This window comes from Ictidomys tridecemlineatus, chromosome 3 (assembly GCF_052094955.1).
Source record: "Ictidomys tridecemlineatus isolate mIctTri1 chromosome 3, mIctTri1.hap1, whole genome shotgun sequence".
In the NCBI taxonomy this organism is placed as follows: Eukaryota; Metazoa; Chordata; class Mammalia; order Rodentia; family Sciuridae; genus Ictidomys; species Ictidomys tridecemlineatus.
Window position 1 is genome coordinate 166,366,075 of NC_135479.1, and position 15,951 is coordinate 166,382,025.

At 37.5% G+C, this 15,951-nt stretch overlaps 1 non-coding gene across 1 annotated transcript; it reads right to left on the reverse strand.

Moving 5' to 3' along the window:
• Nucleotides 1-12,425: 12,425 nt before the first annotated feature.
• On the reverse strand, nt 12,426-12,532 carry LOC120884709 (U6 spliceosomal RNA). Its single transcript, XR_005727120.2, has one exon. It is a non-coding gene; the product is annotated as a U6 spliceosomal RNA (small nuclear RNA).
• Nucleotides 12,533-15,951: the final 3,419 nt, after the last annotated feature.

Below are 15,951 nucleotides of genomic sequence, written 5' to 3' on the forward strand. Positions count from 1 at the left end.
TTTTGGTATCAAAAATTGAGCTCAGGAGCACTCTATCACCGAGCCACATCCCAGCCCTACTTAATATTTTATTAAGCAACAGAGTCTCACTGGGTCTTGCCCCGCTGTTGCTGAGGCTGGCTATGAACTCGCAATTCTCCTGTCTCAGCCTCCCACACTGCTGGGATCTCCTTACTTTTTATTATAGAATTTTAAAAATATATTTTATTTCATTACTGATTTTTATGTGGTGCTGAGGATCAAACCCAGTGCCTCACCTGTATGAGGCAAGCACTCTGCCACTGAGCCCCAACCCCAGCCCAAAATTTCAAAACATATGAGAAAACAGTATAACAAACATGCAGAAACTCCTAGATAGCTCTAGCCACCCTTAGCAAGTATCAACATTTTACCAATTTCATCTCACCTATCATCCTACCCCCATTTATATATGTATTTATTTTTCTGGAGTCCACCCCTCCAAAACTGGAGATTGAACCCAGGGGTGCTTTACCACTGAGGTACACCCTCAACCCTTTTTGTTTTTTATTTTTAGACAGGGTCTTGCTAAATTGCCCAGACTGGCCTCGACCTTTCTATCCTCCTGCCTCAGCATCACAAGTAGCTGGGATTACAGATGTGTGCCACTGTGCTTGGCTTGTAGTGTTTTTAAAAGCAAATCCTAGATGCCATCATTTCATTCATAAAACCTTAGTGTTTATCTCTAATTCAAAAACAAAAACAAAAACATGACCCTAACCACAATGTTATCATCATACCAAATTAATAATACTTGCTAATGTCATCTCTTGGTGTATTTAAATAGCTCCATGGATCTGATATTTCTCTCTTTTTTTCATTTATAGTTCTACATAATGGTGGAAATTGTTGTTACATACATGCGTACAATATAACTGTAACTTGGCCAATATCATTCCCCAGTATTTCCCCTTTCCATCCTCTCTTCCCTCCCCACTTGTCCCTTTTGGTCTGATATCTCTTAATCCTTTCTAGAACTCTGGGTGGTGTTGGCTTTAAGCTATCCCCAACAGACATTTTCCCTATGTTCACTTGGTTCCGATACTTCACTGGGACTGAGGAGCCAGGAGTTTTCAAACAATGGACCAGTTTCTCTAGAGACTGACTGAGGCTGCTGATAGAGAAATCATTATTAAATCCTTGGAAATTATATTACTCAAGAGACCCTCCCAAGGGAGATGAGTGATGAGAAGGGGAGGTGCTATTATGAAAGGAGCCCCAGGACATTAGGTTTATCACAAAATCCTTTCCATGAGTCAGTTAATCTTTTTCCACTTTAGTTTCAGGGAGGATATCTGACCCCATGGAATTAGGAGTCCTTTCCTACTTTTGCCAAACTGCCAAGGCCAATGAATATTCAAGCGAAACATTATCCAAATTTGGGGCTCTGCTAACCACAGAGGACCCTCTGTCTGAGTTATTAACTCTGAAACTTTCACACAGCTGTCTCTAGAGAGAGAATGGGGGCCAAGTTTCCTGGATGAGCTGTAGTCAGTTTTCTGAGGATGTGGTTGATCCCAGAAAATACACAGCTAATTTATAAGAGACTAGGAGGGAGGCAGCTGCCCTGAGGATAACATATCGAGGACTCGAGAGGTCAAGAAGTGACCTCAGTTCATATGAGAAACTTTCACTGGTCTGAACCAAAGAAGCCTGCTTTAAGCTGAAAGCCATCTAAAAGGCCCCCTATGATGCTAAATTATATTTTAGACAAAAGAGGCCAAGGACAAAAATCTTGAAATACAGAGTATGTGCATGGGCTGGGAAGAAGTTGGTGAGCTGGAAACTCCTTCCTTATGCTGGCACTAGTCCTGATCCAAGGATTTAACCATTATTTTCAGTTTAAAAGAGTCCAATAGAAATATATGTATTTTTATAGAAGAGAATTGTTTTCATGGTATTTGAGTCTCTAGAAGCCAATAAATCACATTAAACAGAGCCACAGATTATCTTCCTTCTTTTTAATGCCTCTGCAAGATCATGCATTATCTCATAAGATCGGAATGTGACAAATTCTATTTTGAGTCTTCTGACGATTCCTTCACTTAGCCTTTCTGAGAACCAGAGTTCAGAAAAATCTGTGCAACCGAGAGTCTTCTCCAGTTCACTGGATCTTGCAATCCTGGTTTCAAAGAGGTCAGTGTCTTCTTAAGGGCCATGTGGAGGCTCCAGTGTGTTCCCAGGAGAATGAACTCCTTGTGCTAAGAAGTTATCTACAGAGCATCCTTGACAGAGTTCTGTTCGGTGATGTAGTGACATGTCTATGGCCAAAGAACCTTTTGAGTACTTAAATAATAGAACTGTTTTAGTGAATCCAATAAACCCTAATTAATGAAATTCCCCATTGATATGGAGACTATTCATTTCCAGTGAAACCAGCAAGACAGGAATCTCACATAAAGTTATGCTGCCTTAACTTATTAGAACAGCTAGAGCTGACAGCTACTGCCATCTTTACTCTGTCCCCTCTACTGATATTTGGCTTGTTCTTTTGTTTAGTGGACACATAATGGCCCACTCAAAAAAAATTTTTTTTTGGTATCTGCCATTTCACATTTCAGACAAGACATGTTGATCTTGAGATCTGTGGTGTGTGTGTGTGTGTGTGTGTGTGTGTGTGTGTGTGTGTGTGTGTGTGAGAGAGAGAGAGAGAGAGAGAGAGAGAGAGAGAGAGAGAGAAATACTATAACATTTCACTCATTTAAGTGTACAGTTCAGTGGCATTAGGCATATTCACATTGTTGTCTAATGGTCACCATCAGCTGTCTCAAGAACTTTTCATGTTCCCACACTAAACTCTATGCCCATAAAAAACAACTTCCCATTCTTCTCTCCCCCAGCCCCTGGCAACCACCACTCCATCTCGATGAATCTGATCACTCCAGGTATCGCACGTGAGTGTAATCATATGATATTTCTCCTTTCTGTGACTGACTTATTTCACTTTGTATAATATCCTCAGAGTTCATCCACGTTGAAGTATGTGTCAGGATTTCCTTCTTTTTAAAGGCTGAATGGTATCCTGTTGGTGTGTATATTCCATTTCGTTTATTCAGTCATCCATCAAAGGATATTTAGATTGTTTCCACCTATTGGATATTATGAATAATGCTGGTATAAATATGGGCATACAAATAACTCTTTGAAACCCTCCTTGCAATTCCTTTTGGTATATTTCTGGAAGTGGAATTGCTGGGTTATATAGTAATTCTATTTTTAACTTTGGAGAAATCACTGTACAGTTTCCCACAGTGGCTCTGCCATTTTGTATTTCTACTAAGTGTACAAAAGGAGTCCAGTTTCTTCACATCCTTGCCAATAGTTGTTTTGTTTTAATAATAGTCATCTGAATGAAGAGTTGTCTATGTTTTTTTTTTGGTACTTATTACTCAACTGGATAATTCTTTATAGCCTTTGAACCCAGGGGCATTTTACCAATGACTGAGCAACATCTCTTGCCTTTTAAAAAAATTTTTAATTTAGAGACAGGGTCTTGCTCAGTTGCTGAGGCTGGCTTCAAAGAGGTAATCCTTCTGCCTTAGTCTTCTGAGTCACTGGAATTACGGGCATGTACCACTGTATCTGGCCTATTTGCCCATTCTTTAATTGGGTTGTTAATTTTTTTATTGTTGAACTGTAGGAATTTAAAAAAATGTATTCTGAATATGAATCTCTTTTCAGATATATGATTTGTGAATATTTTCTTGTTTTCTGTGGATTTACTCTTCCTCCTTTTTTTCCTTCTATTTCTAACAGTGGTCTTATTTCTGAAGCAAAGGGAATAGAAGTGGAAATGAAGTAGACCTGACCTTTACCATCGATGGGGGCTGGGTTTAAAATTTTTTCTATTTGATATTTATCTTAAAGGTCTCTTTTTTAGTCTTGCAGGGGTCAGCTGAAGTGTTGCTATAGTTATTGCTTTTATGATGAAGACTGAACATCTTACCTTTGAAAAAGTCTATGAAAATCTCTGGACTATAAAACTAGATGAAATGATATTTTTGTTATATTAATAGTTCTACTTTTATAAGGTGATTTGATTCAAAGAAAATAACTACATTTTTCATTACCAAATGAATATGGGGTTTGAATGACAACTCAAATGATACCAGGTAATGGGATGAAAGTCTCTAGAGCAATGTATAAGCAATATTGTTTACCAAAGGTTATGGAGAAATATCCAGCTAAGTAATAAGAATTACTAGTGTGTATTGGGCCCTTTTTATATGTCGTTTGACATTAAATGCTTATTTTTCCAACAATCTTGTGAGACAGGTACTATTTTTCCTTTTGAAACTATGATTTACAGAGTTACAAAAAATTGTGTTGTGAATGGATAATTATGATTGTAATGCAATCCACTATTGTAAAAAAAAAGAAAGAAATAACTTGTTGGAGGTCACATGGTTTGTAAATGGTGGGGCTGGGATTTAAATTCAAGTAGTTTAAATTCTCTACTCAGAATGCAAGAGCTTCATCTCCTACCTCACCCTGATTTCTCAACACTGCAGTGTTGTTAATTTTAATTTGAGGTTAGCACTTCTTGCCTCAGTCTGACATTAACTAATTGGTGTCTGAAAATGCAGAGTTGATGTTGACAAATGGACATATTCTAATTATGTCTTTAGAGAATGGCGAAACTTACCCAAGAACTCTGCTGCTTACCCAACCATTTCACAAAAAGATGATATTCTCTGAAAATGTAGAAAATGCAGATAACATACTTTGTATCCTTTAGACACTTATTTGTCTCAGTAGTTGAAAAGTACATAAAGTTTCTGTTTCTTATCTCTGTACAAAGAATTTGCCTAGTTGAACAGGAAACAATTTTTTAAAATTTATTTGTTGTTTTTAGTTATACATGACAGTAATAGTGCAGCAATTTTGAATTTAAATCTGCTTTTAAGAATATCAATTCTTACAAAAATAATCAGATTAGAAGGATTTTTTTTTTTGGTACCAGGGATTGAACTCAGGGGTACTTGGCCACTGAGTAATATCCCCAGCCCTATTTTGTATTTTATTTAGAGACAGGGTCTTACTGAGTTGCTTAGTTCCTTACTTTTGATGAGGCTGGCTTTGAACTCGTGATCCTCCTGCCTCAGCCTCCTGAACCACTGGGATTATAGGCCTGTACCACCATGGCCAGCTCCAGTGGATTATTAAAATTTTAAGTAGCAAAATTATTTTGTCCTCTGGTAAAAACTACACATTTCATGTGTTTTTTCATCCTTCTTAAAGTTGTTAAGAGTGTTGTTAGTTTGGGGATTGAGGCAATCTTTATTTTATATATCTAGCATTTTATATCAGAATGAAGAAGGGTTCTATAAATTTCACCCACAAGAGAATGACATAATTTTTAATGTTTATCAAAAGGAGTCAGGCTCGATATTCATCTTATTTCATTGAACCTGTACAGTGGAGCACTTTGTCAGGAGTGCTGATAGTGTCTTTCAATTTTTAAATCTTCATGAAGTCCCGATTTGCCTTTTTTTTGTGTGTGTGTGTGTGGACTGTGCATTTAATAGCATATCCGAGAAGTTACTGCCAAGTCCAATGTTGTGAAGCTTTTACTTTATGTTTTCTAGATTTTTAGGTCTCTAGTCTATTGTGAGGTACTTTTTATATGTGGTATAAAGTACAAGGGTCCAACTCTTTTTTTTTTTTTGTGAAGACTTTTTTCCAACACCCTTCATTGAAAAGAAATCTCTTTCCTAACTGAATAGTACTTTTGTTTGTTGTAAATCATATCTGATACATATAAGAGTTTATTTATGGCTTCCATATCCTATTTAATGATCTGTGTGCTTGTCTTTTTGCCAGTATCACAATTTTAATTCTCATAGGTTTATAGAAAGTTTTGAAATCAGGAATGTAGCACTTCCAACTCTGGTATCTTTTTCTAGATTGTTTTTGCTATTCAGGGTCCATGAGATGCCACGCAAATTTAGGATAGATTTCTCATTTCTGTCAAAAGTGTCATTGAGATTTTGATATGGATTGCATTGAATTTGTAGACCACTTTGGTATTCCTGACATTTTGAAAATATTAAACCTTTTAATCCACAAATATACATAAACATGGGATATCTTTCCATTTATTGGTGTCTTTAATTTTTTAGCAACATTTTATAGTTTTCAGTATAAAGGTATTTCACTTCCTTAAATTTATTCTCTTTTTATTTTATTGTAAATTGAATTTTTTTCTTAATTTCCTTTTGGGTTGTTCATTGTTAAGGACCTTTGTGTATTTATCTTATATCTTGCAACTTTGCTGAATTTATTAGTTCTAATATTTTTCGTTGAATGTCATTAAGCTTTTCTGCATACAAAATCTTGTCATCTGCAAAGAGAGATGATTTTTATTTTCTCCTCTCCAACTTGGTTTTCTTTTATTTCTTTTTCTTGTCAAATACTCTGGAATTATGTTAAATAGAAGTGATAAAAATGGGCATTCTTGTTTTGTTTCTGATCTTAGGAGTAAATGGTTTTATCTTTCATTGTTGAATATGATGTTAGCTATGGATTTTTCATATATGACCTTTTTTAATTTTTATTGTTGGTTGTTCAAAACATTACATAGTTCTTGATATATCATACTTCACACTTTGATTCAAGTGGGTTATGAACTCCCATTTTTACCCCATATACAGATTGCAGAATCACATCGGTTACACATCCATTGATTTACATATTGCCATACTAGTGTCTGTTGTATTCTGCTGCCTTTCCTATCCTCTACTATCCCCCTCCCCTCCCCTCCCCTCCCCTCTTCTCTCTCTACCCCCTCTACTGTAATTCATTTCTCCCCCTTGTATTTTTTCCCTTTCTCCTCACTTCCTCTTGTATGTAATTTTGTATAACCCTGAGGGTCTCCTTCCATTTCCATGCAATTTCCCTTCTCTCTCCCTTTCCCTCCCACCTCTCATCCTTGTTTAATGTTGGTCTTCTTCTCATGCTCTTCTTCCCTAGTCTGTTCTTAGTTACTCTCCTTATATCAAAGAAGACATTTGGCATTTGTTTTTTAGGGATTGGCTAGCTTCACTTAGCATAATCTGCTCTAATGCCATCCATTTCCCTGCAAATTCTATGATTTTGTCATTTTTTAATGCAGAGTAATACTCCATTGTGTATAAATGCCACATTTTTTTTTTTTACCCATTCGTCTATTGAAGGGCATCTGGGTTGGTTCCACAGTCTTCCTATTGTGAACTGTGCTGCTATGAACATCGATGTAGCAGTGTCCCTGTAGTATGTTCTTTTTAGGTCTTTAGGAAATAGACCAAGAAGGGGAATAGCTGGGTCAAATGGTGGTTCCATTCCCAGCTTTCCAAGAAATCTCCATACTGCTTTCCAAATTGGCTGCACCAACTTGCAGTCCCACTGGCAATGTATAAGTGTACCCTTTTCCCCACATCCTCGCCAGCACTTGTTGTTTGACTTCATAGTGGCTGCCAATCTTACTGGAGTGAGATGGTATCTTAGGATGGTTTTGATTTGCATTTCTCTGACTGCTAGCAAGGGTGAGCATTTTTTCATGTACTTGTTGATTGATTGTATGTCCTCCTCTGAGAAGTGTCTGTTCAGGTCCTTGGCCCATTTGTTGATTGGGTTATTTGTTATCTTATTGTCTAATTTTTTGAGTTCTTTGTATACTCTGAATATTAGGGCTCTATCTGAAGTGTGAGGAGTAAAGATTTGTTCCCAGGATGTAGGCTCCCTATTTATCTCTCTTATTGTTTCTTTTGCTGAGAAAAAAACTTTTTAGTTTGAGTAAGTCCCATTTGTTTATTCTAGTTATTAACTCTTGTGCTATTGGTGACCTATTGAGGAATTTGGAGCCCAACCCCACAGTATGTAGATGGTAGCCAACTTTTTCTTCTATCAGACGCCATGTCTCTGATTTGATATCAAGCTCCTTGATCCATTTTGAGTTAACTTTTGTGCATGGTGAGAGAAAGGGATTCAGTTTCATTTTGTTGCATATGGATTTCCAGTTTTCCCAACAACATTTGTTGAAGATGCTATCCTTCCTCAATTGCATGCTTTTAGCCCCTTTATCAAATATAAGATAGTTGTAGTTTTGTGGATTGGTTTCTGTGTCCTCTATTCTGTACCATTGGTCCACCCGCCTGTTTTGGTACCAGTACCATGCTATTTTTGTTTCTATTGCTCTGTAGTATAGTTTGAAGTCTGGTATCGCTATACCGCCTGATTCACACTTCCTGCCTAGCATTGTTTTTGCTATTCTGGGTCTTTTATTTTTCCATATGAATTTCATGATTGCTTTCTCTATTTCTACAAGAAATGCCGTTGGGATTTTGATTGGCATTGCAATAAACCTATAGAGAACTTTTGGTAATATCGCCATTTTGATGATGTTAGTTCTGCCTATCCATGAACAGGGTATATTTTTCCATCTTCTAAGATCTTATTCTATTTCTCTCTTTAGGGTTCTGTAGTTTTCATTGTATAAGTCTTTCACCTCTTTTGTTAGGTTGATTCCCAAGTATTTTATTTTTTTTTTTTGGAGGATATTGTGAATGGAGTGGTTGTCCTCATTTCCATTTCAGAAGATTTGTCGTTGAAATACAGAAATGCCTTTGATTTATGCGTGTTGATTTTATATCCTGCCACTTTGCTGAATTCATTTATTAGCTCTAATAGTTTCTTTGTAGACCCTTTTGGGTCTGCTAGGTATAGAATCATGTCACCTGTAAATAGTGATAATTTAAGTTCTTCTTTTCCTATTTTTATGCCTTTAATTTCTTTCATGTGTCTAATTTCTCTGGCCAGTGTTTCGAGAACTATGTTGAACAGAAGTGGTGAGAGAGGGCATCCCTGTCTTGTTCCAGATTTTAGAGGGAATGCCTTCAATTTTTCTCCATTCAGAATTATGCTAACCTGAGGTTTAGCATAGATTGCTTTTACAATGTTGAGGTATGTTCCTGTTATCCCTAGTTTTTCTAGAGTTTTGAACATAAAGGGATGCTGTACTTTGTCGAATGCTTTTTCTGCATCTAAGTCTATTGATGTGGTGAATAACATTTATTGATTTCTGTATATTGAACCAGGCTTGCATCCCAGGGATAAATCCTACTTGATCATGGTGCACAATTTTTTTTAAAAGAGAGAGAGAGAGAGAGAGAGAGAGAGAGAGAGAGAGAGAGAGAGAGAGAGAATTTTTTTAATATTTATTTTTTACTTTTTTCGGCGGACACAACATCTTTGTATGTGGTGCTGAGGATCGAACCCGGGCCGCATGCATGCCAGGTGAGCATGCTACCACTTGAGCCACATCCCCAGCCCGGTACACAATTTTTTTGATATGTTTTTGTATCCGATTTGCCAGAATTTTATTGGGGATTTTTGCATCTAGGTTCATTAGAGATATTGGTCTGTAGTTTTCTTTATTTGAAGTGTCTTTGTCAGGTTTAGGAATCAGGGTGATGTTGGCCTCGTAGAATGAATTTGGAAGTTCTCCCTCTTTTTCTATTTCCTGAAATAGCTTGAAAAGTATTGGTATTAGTTCTTCTTTAAAGGTTTTGTAGAACTCTGCTGTATACCCATCCAGTCCTGGGCTTTTCTTACTTGGTAGTCTTTTGATGGTTTCTTCTATTTCCTCAATTGATATTGGTTTTGTTTAGGTTGTCTATATCCTCCTGACTCAATCTGGGCAGATCATATGACTTAAGAAATTTATCGATGCCTTCACTATCTTCTATTTTATTGGAGTATAAGGATTCAAAATAATTTCTGATTATCTTCTGTATTTCTGAAGTGTCTGTTGTGATATTGCCTTTTCCATCCCGTATGCTAGTAACTTGAGTTCTCTCTCTTCTTCTCTTCGTTAGCATGGCTAAGGGTCTGTTGATTTTATTTATTTTTTCAAAGAACCAACTTTTAGTTTTGTCAATTTTTTCAATTGTTTCTTTTGTTTCGATTTCATTAATTTCAGCTCTGATTTTAATTATTTCTTGCCTTCTACTTCTTCTGCTGTTGTTTTGCTCTTCTTTTTCTAGGATTTTGAGATGAAGTATGAGATCATTTATTTGTTGTTTTTTTCTTTTTTTGAGGAATGAACTCCAAGTAATGAATTTTCCTCTTAGAACTGCTTTCAATGTGTCCCATAGATTCCGATATGTTGTGTCTGTGTTTTCATTTATCTCTAAGAATTTTTTAATTTCCTCCTTGATGTCTTCTATAACCCATTGATCATTCAGTAACCTATTGTTCATTCTCTAAGTGATGCATGATTTTTCTTCCTTCTTTTATCGTTGATTTTCAGTTTCATTCCATTATGATCAGATAAGATGCATGGTATTATCTCTACTCCTTTATATTATCTAAGAGTTGCCCTGTGACATAATATATGATCTATTTTTGAGAAGGATCCATGTGTTGCTGAGAAAAAAAATGTAACTGCTTGATGTTGGGTGGTATATTCTATATATGTCAATTAAGTCTAGGTTATTAATTGTGCTATTGAGTTCTATAGTTTCCTTATTCAACGTTTGTTTGGAAGATCTGTCCAGTGGTGAGAGAGGTGTGTTGAAATCTCCCATGATTATTGTATGGAGGTCTATTAGACTCTTGAACTTGAAAAGACTTTGTTTGATGAACATAGCTGCACCATTGTTTGGGGCATATATATTTATGATTGTTATGTCTTGTTGGTGTATGGTTCCCTTAAGCAGTATGTAGTGTCCCTTTTTATCCCTGTTGATTAACTTTGGCTTGAAATCTATTTTATTTGATATGAGTATGGACACTCCTGCTTGTTTCCGAAGTCCATATGAGTGATATGATTTTTCCCAACCTTTCACCTTCAGTCTATGTATGTCTTTTCCTATCAAATGCGTCTCCTATAGGCAGCATATTGTTGGGTCTTGTTTTGTGATCCATCCTACTAGCCTGTGTCTCTTAATTGGTGAGCTTAAGCCATTAACATTTAGGGTTATTATTGAGATATGGGTTGTTCTTCTAGCCATATTTGTTTATTTGTATTACTAAACATGGTTTGTTTTCCTCTTTGATTATTATTCCCCCCTTTACCTACTACTGCCCACAGTTGGTTTTCATTGTTATTTTCCATTTCCTCTTCCTGTAATGTTTTGCTGAGGATGTTTTGAAGAGGTGGTTTTCTAGCTGCAAATTCTTTTAACTTTTGTTTATCGAGGAAGGTTTTAATTTCATCTTCCATCCTGAAGCTTAATTTCGCTGGATACACAATTCTTGGTTGGATCTCATTTTCTTTCAGTGTTTGAAATATGTTATTCCAGGATCTTCTAGCTTTCAGAGTCTGTGTTGAAAGATCAGCTGTTATCCTGATTGATTTACCCCTAAATGTAATCTGCTTCCTTTCTCTTGTAGCTTTTAAAATTCTCTCCTTATTCTGTATGTTGGGCATCTTCATTATAATGTGTCTAGGTGTGGATCTCTTATGATTGTGCACCTTTGACATCATGTAGGCTTCTAGGATTTGGGATTCTGTCTCATTTTTCAAGTCTGGGAAGTTTTCTCATATTATTTCATTGAATAGATTGCTCATTCCTTTGGTTTGGATATCTATACCTTCCTGTATCCCAATGACTCTTAAGTTTGGTCTCTTTATGTTATCCCATATTTCTTGGATGTTCTGCTCATGGTTTCTTAACAGTCTTGCTGAGCTGTCTATGTTCTTTTCAAGTTGAAATACTTTGTCTTCATTGTCTGATGTTTTATCTTCTAAGTGTTCTACTCTGCTGGTAGTATTCTCAATTGAGTTTTTAAGTTGGTTTATTGCTTCCTGCATTTCTAGGATTTCTGTTTGTTTGTTTTTTATAACCTCTATCTCCCTGTATAGTTGATCTTTTGATTCTTGGATTTGTTTATGTAATTCATTATTGAAGTGATCTTTCATTGTCTGATTTTGCTGTCTAATGTCTTCCTTGAGACTCCAGATCATCTGAAGCATGTATATCCTGAATTCTTTATCTGACATTCCATCTGCTACAGCTATTACCTCTTCTAAAGTTGAGTTGACCTGCATTGCTTGTGGTCCTTTCTTTCCTTGTCTCTTCATACTGCTCGCGTTTCTTTCTGCTTGGTGAAACTGTTGTGTTATTGAATTTTCCCCCTATATATTTATATTGCTCTTGTATAGTTGAAAAGTCTTCCTTGCAGGGGCAGGTGGCGGCTGTGCTCCTCCTCCAATTGGGGTGATCTGTCTACCACGTTGGCGGGCCGCTGGGCCTGTTCTGCCAGTGGGTCACAGGTCTGCCTACCCTGCAGGCGCGGTTGGTGACTCTGCTCTGCCCTTACTCCAATTGGGGTGACATGACTACCACGCCGGCGGGTCGCTGGGCCTGTTCTGGGCACGGGCAGCGGCTCTTCTCTGCCCCTCGTCCAATTGGGGTGACGTGACTAAAAGTATGTAACACTTCACGAATTTGCGTTTCATCCTTGTGCAGGGGCTATGCTAATCTTCTCTGTATCATTCCAATTTTAGTATATGTGCTGCTGAAGCAAGCACCATATATGACCTTTTATGTTGAGGTAGTTTCCTTCTATTTCTAGTTTGTTGAGTGTACTTAACATTCAAGGAGTTGAATTCTGTTCAATGCTTTTTGTGCACTGATTGAGACAATCATGGATTTTGTAACTAGGGAAATGGCTCTGGTTCTTAGGCTGAAAATTTGAGAAGCCTCAGCAATTCAGAAACTACAATTTTGTTTCATGAAATCCTGTTCTTTTCCATACCTCTTGGTGAGATCAAACCTGCTGTCAGATATAGAATCAGACTTAGAATTTTTTTTCTTCCCCTACCTGTGTACTGTTTTCGTAAGTGCAGCAATAAGTTAACAATAACATTTCTTTCTTTTTTGCTGGAGGGGAAAACAAATCAATTTGGACCAATCAATGAATGATTAGCTAAGAACTTTTTTTGTTGTTGTTTCTTCCAGAATTGGTGATTGAACCCAAGAGTGCTTTACTACTGAGCTATATCCAGCCCTTTTTGAAACAGGGCCTCACTAAGTTGTCCAAGCTGGCCTCAAATTTTTGATCTACTGCCTCAGCCCCCCAAGTGGCTGGATTATATAGATTTGTGGCACCACATCTGGTTAGGAACCATTTTTAAAAATGGAACAAATTTGGGCTGAGGTTGTAAGTCAGTGGTAGAGTGCTTGCCTAGCATGCATGAGGCACTGGGTTCCATCCCCAGAACCACATAAAAATATAATAAAGATATTTTAAGAATGGAACAAACTTACTTTCACTTAAAAATTTTAAAGTGTTTTCTAGTAAAATTTAATTCATTTTGGTGTGTGGCTCAATGAATAAACACATGCATAGATTAAAGTAACTACCACTACAACCAGGACATTTCCTGTATACCATCCCCTTTTTGTCAAACCCCTACCTTGGACCCTTGGCAACAAATAACATCATCACTTCAGTGTTCTCTTTTTTTATCATTATAGATGGACACAATATCATTATTTTATTTATTTTTATCTTTATTGGTGCAGAGGGTCGAACCCAGCTAGGCAAGCACTCTACCACTGAGCTACAGCCCCAGCCCTCCAGTGTTCTTTTTGGGAATTTCATACAGAGCATAACATAATGATGTCTGGCTCTACAAGCATAAGTGTGACTGGTAACTTCACTATGAACCATTTTGAACAACATCTTTCTTGTTCTGAGGAATCGTCACAACCTGTGAACCTGGCATCATTATTATGGTAGAAGATCATAATCATAGATTCATTTGTTATGTTGGCCTCAGAACACCAGCTTTTGAACTTCCATCAGTCTCTTACTTCTAACAGAAAAGGGTGTTGGCCAAATTATACGGCCAGTGGTTGAGGATTAGAATCAACCTTTCAGCAGCTGGCCTATAAGGTATAATGTCAAATAAGGCTACTATCTGTGGTACAGGGTCATCTCAGAGACCACCGGGTGTTCTCATTAACACATGAAGGGCATCCAAGAGGAAGTGTATTAAGCTAGAAACTGAAATATTGCAGAAAAGATCATTTCAAACAGATTATATATAAAGAACTATGTTGTGTTTCCACTGCAGTGGTCAATGTATTAATTTTCTGGTCTGTTCAATGAAACATCTAATAGAATGAAGAAAGTCATATTGTTATCTATTAGAGTGCTTTTGGTTGCCAAGTAACAGAATAGCCAGCTAAAAGTGACTCAAATTATAAGGGAATTTATTACATCATATAAAATGATCTCTGGAGGTGGATGGTTCTAGGGATGAATCAGTGGTCTCAACAATGTCATGAGGAACCCAGATCTATTCGTCCTCCATTCCACTATCCTCAGTATGAACATTTTGGTCTTCATATTTTTCACTTCTTAATTGCAAGATGGCTGCTGCAGCTCCAGGAATCATGTCCTTGTGCACTTGCATTCATTTGTGGGAGGCACAGTGACAAGATAGCTCTTTGCATTCCTTCTCCTCCTTTTTTCTTTTGTTTTGGAGGAAAATGTTTACTACCCAAACTGCCCCAAATAGATTTAGTCTTATGCTCCTTAGAATTGAGTCCCTTAGTCATTTGCCAACATAAAGATAAAATAGGTACCTGCCATTTTAACATTCACAATGTGAAGTAGGCTTTGTGGGGGCTGGGGGGTGTGTTTTAGTCAGCTTTTTTTTTTTTTTTTTTTTTTTTTTTTTTTGCTGCTGTGAATTAAAGACCTAACCAGAACAACTGTAGAGGAGGAAAGAGTTACTTAGGGCTCACGATTTCAGGTCTCAATCCATAGATAGCAGGCTCCATTCCTTGGGCCTGAGGTGAGGCAGGATATCATGGAGGAAGAGTCGTAGCAGAAGGAAACAGCTCACATGACATCAGGAAGCAGAGAGAGTTTCCAAACTCCAGATACAAAATATATTCCCATATCCTACAACCAATGAACCACTTCCTCCAGCTACACCCCACCTACCTCCATTTACCACTCAGTTGATCCCATCAGGGGTTAACTCACTGATTAGGTGCAGGCTGTAACCCAATCATTTCTCCTCCAAACCTTCTTGCATTGTCTCACACGTGGGGTTTTTGGGGACACTTCACATCCAAACCATAACAGTGAGGGAGGTGACTACTGGAAGGTCATAGATCTTCCCGATTGTTGTGAGGATGAATAGAGCAGTGTGGATAAGGCAGCTCTAACTGCACTGGGCACCTAAAGGGCTCAATCTGCATCAGTTTTCTTTGTTTCAAATCTCCTTTTCTCCCCTTCCGTTTTTCTTCCTCATTTCTCAGCTTCCGAAGAAAGATGGAAATCCAAAAGTATTGTTAATCTTCCCTATGTAAAGACACTGCTGCTTCTTCCACCCCTGCTGATTCTTTGGAGTTCTGGTTTCCACAGACCCTTGGCATCTCCTTGACTCCCCCGCTCCCAAATAGTTCCTGACCTTAGATTGAAGAATACGTTTTTTATGGCTAAGACCAGAGATGTCAGTCATAAAAAACTGAGATATTCTTATAAATAAAAGAGAGATTTAATCAAAAGAGCCTGCCATTTGTACAATATGAGCTTACACCGAAAATCTATCTGTTTCCGCAGAGTGAAACTCTTTACACAGAGAAAAGAGGCACCCTGCCTGCGCCTGTCTGTACTGACTGCTGGCTCTGAGCGCCACAAGATGTGTTTCGCCATCAGAGCAATGACTTCAATTTTTCCATTCCAACTGTGGTGAAAATGAATAAGAAAACTGGATCCTGCCTTTGGAAGCAGGATACAGGCTCCCCGCTAATCAGAAAAGGAAGAATCATTGTTAAGACAATATTTCACTCCCCAGACTTTTTGAAGAGTTCCTACATTTGTCAGAGTAGCACTGAATTATTCTGTGGCTGCCACAGGATGAAAATGGGGATACTGTACAAGTCTGACTCTTTGCAGGAAATTTTTCCTTCCCCTCTTCTAAATGAG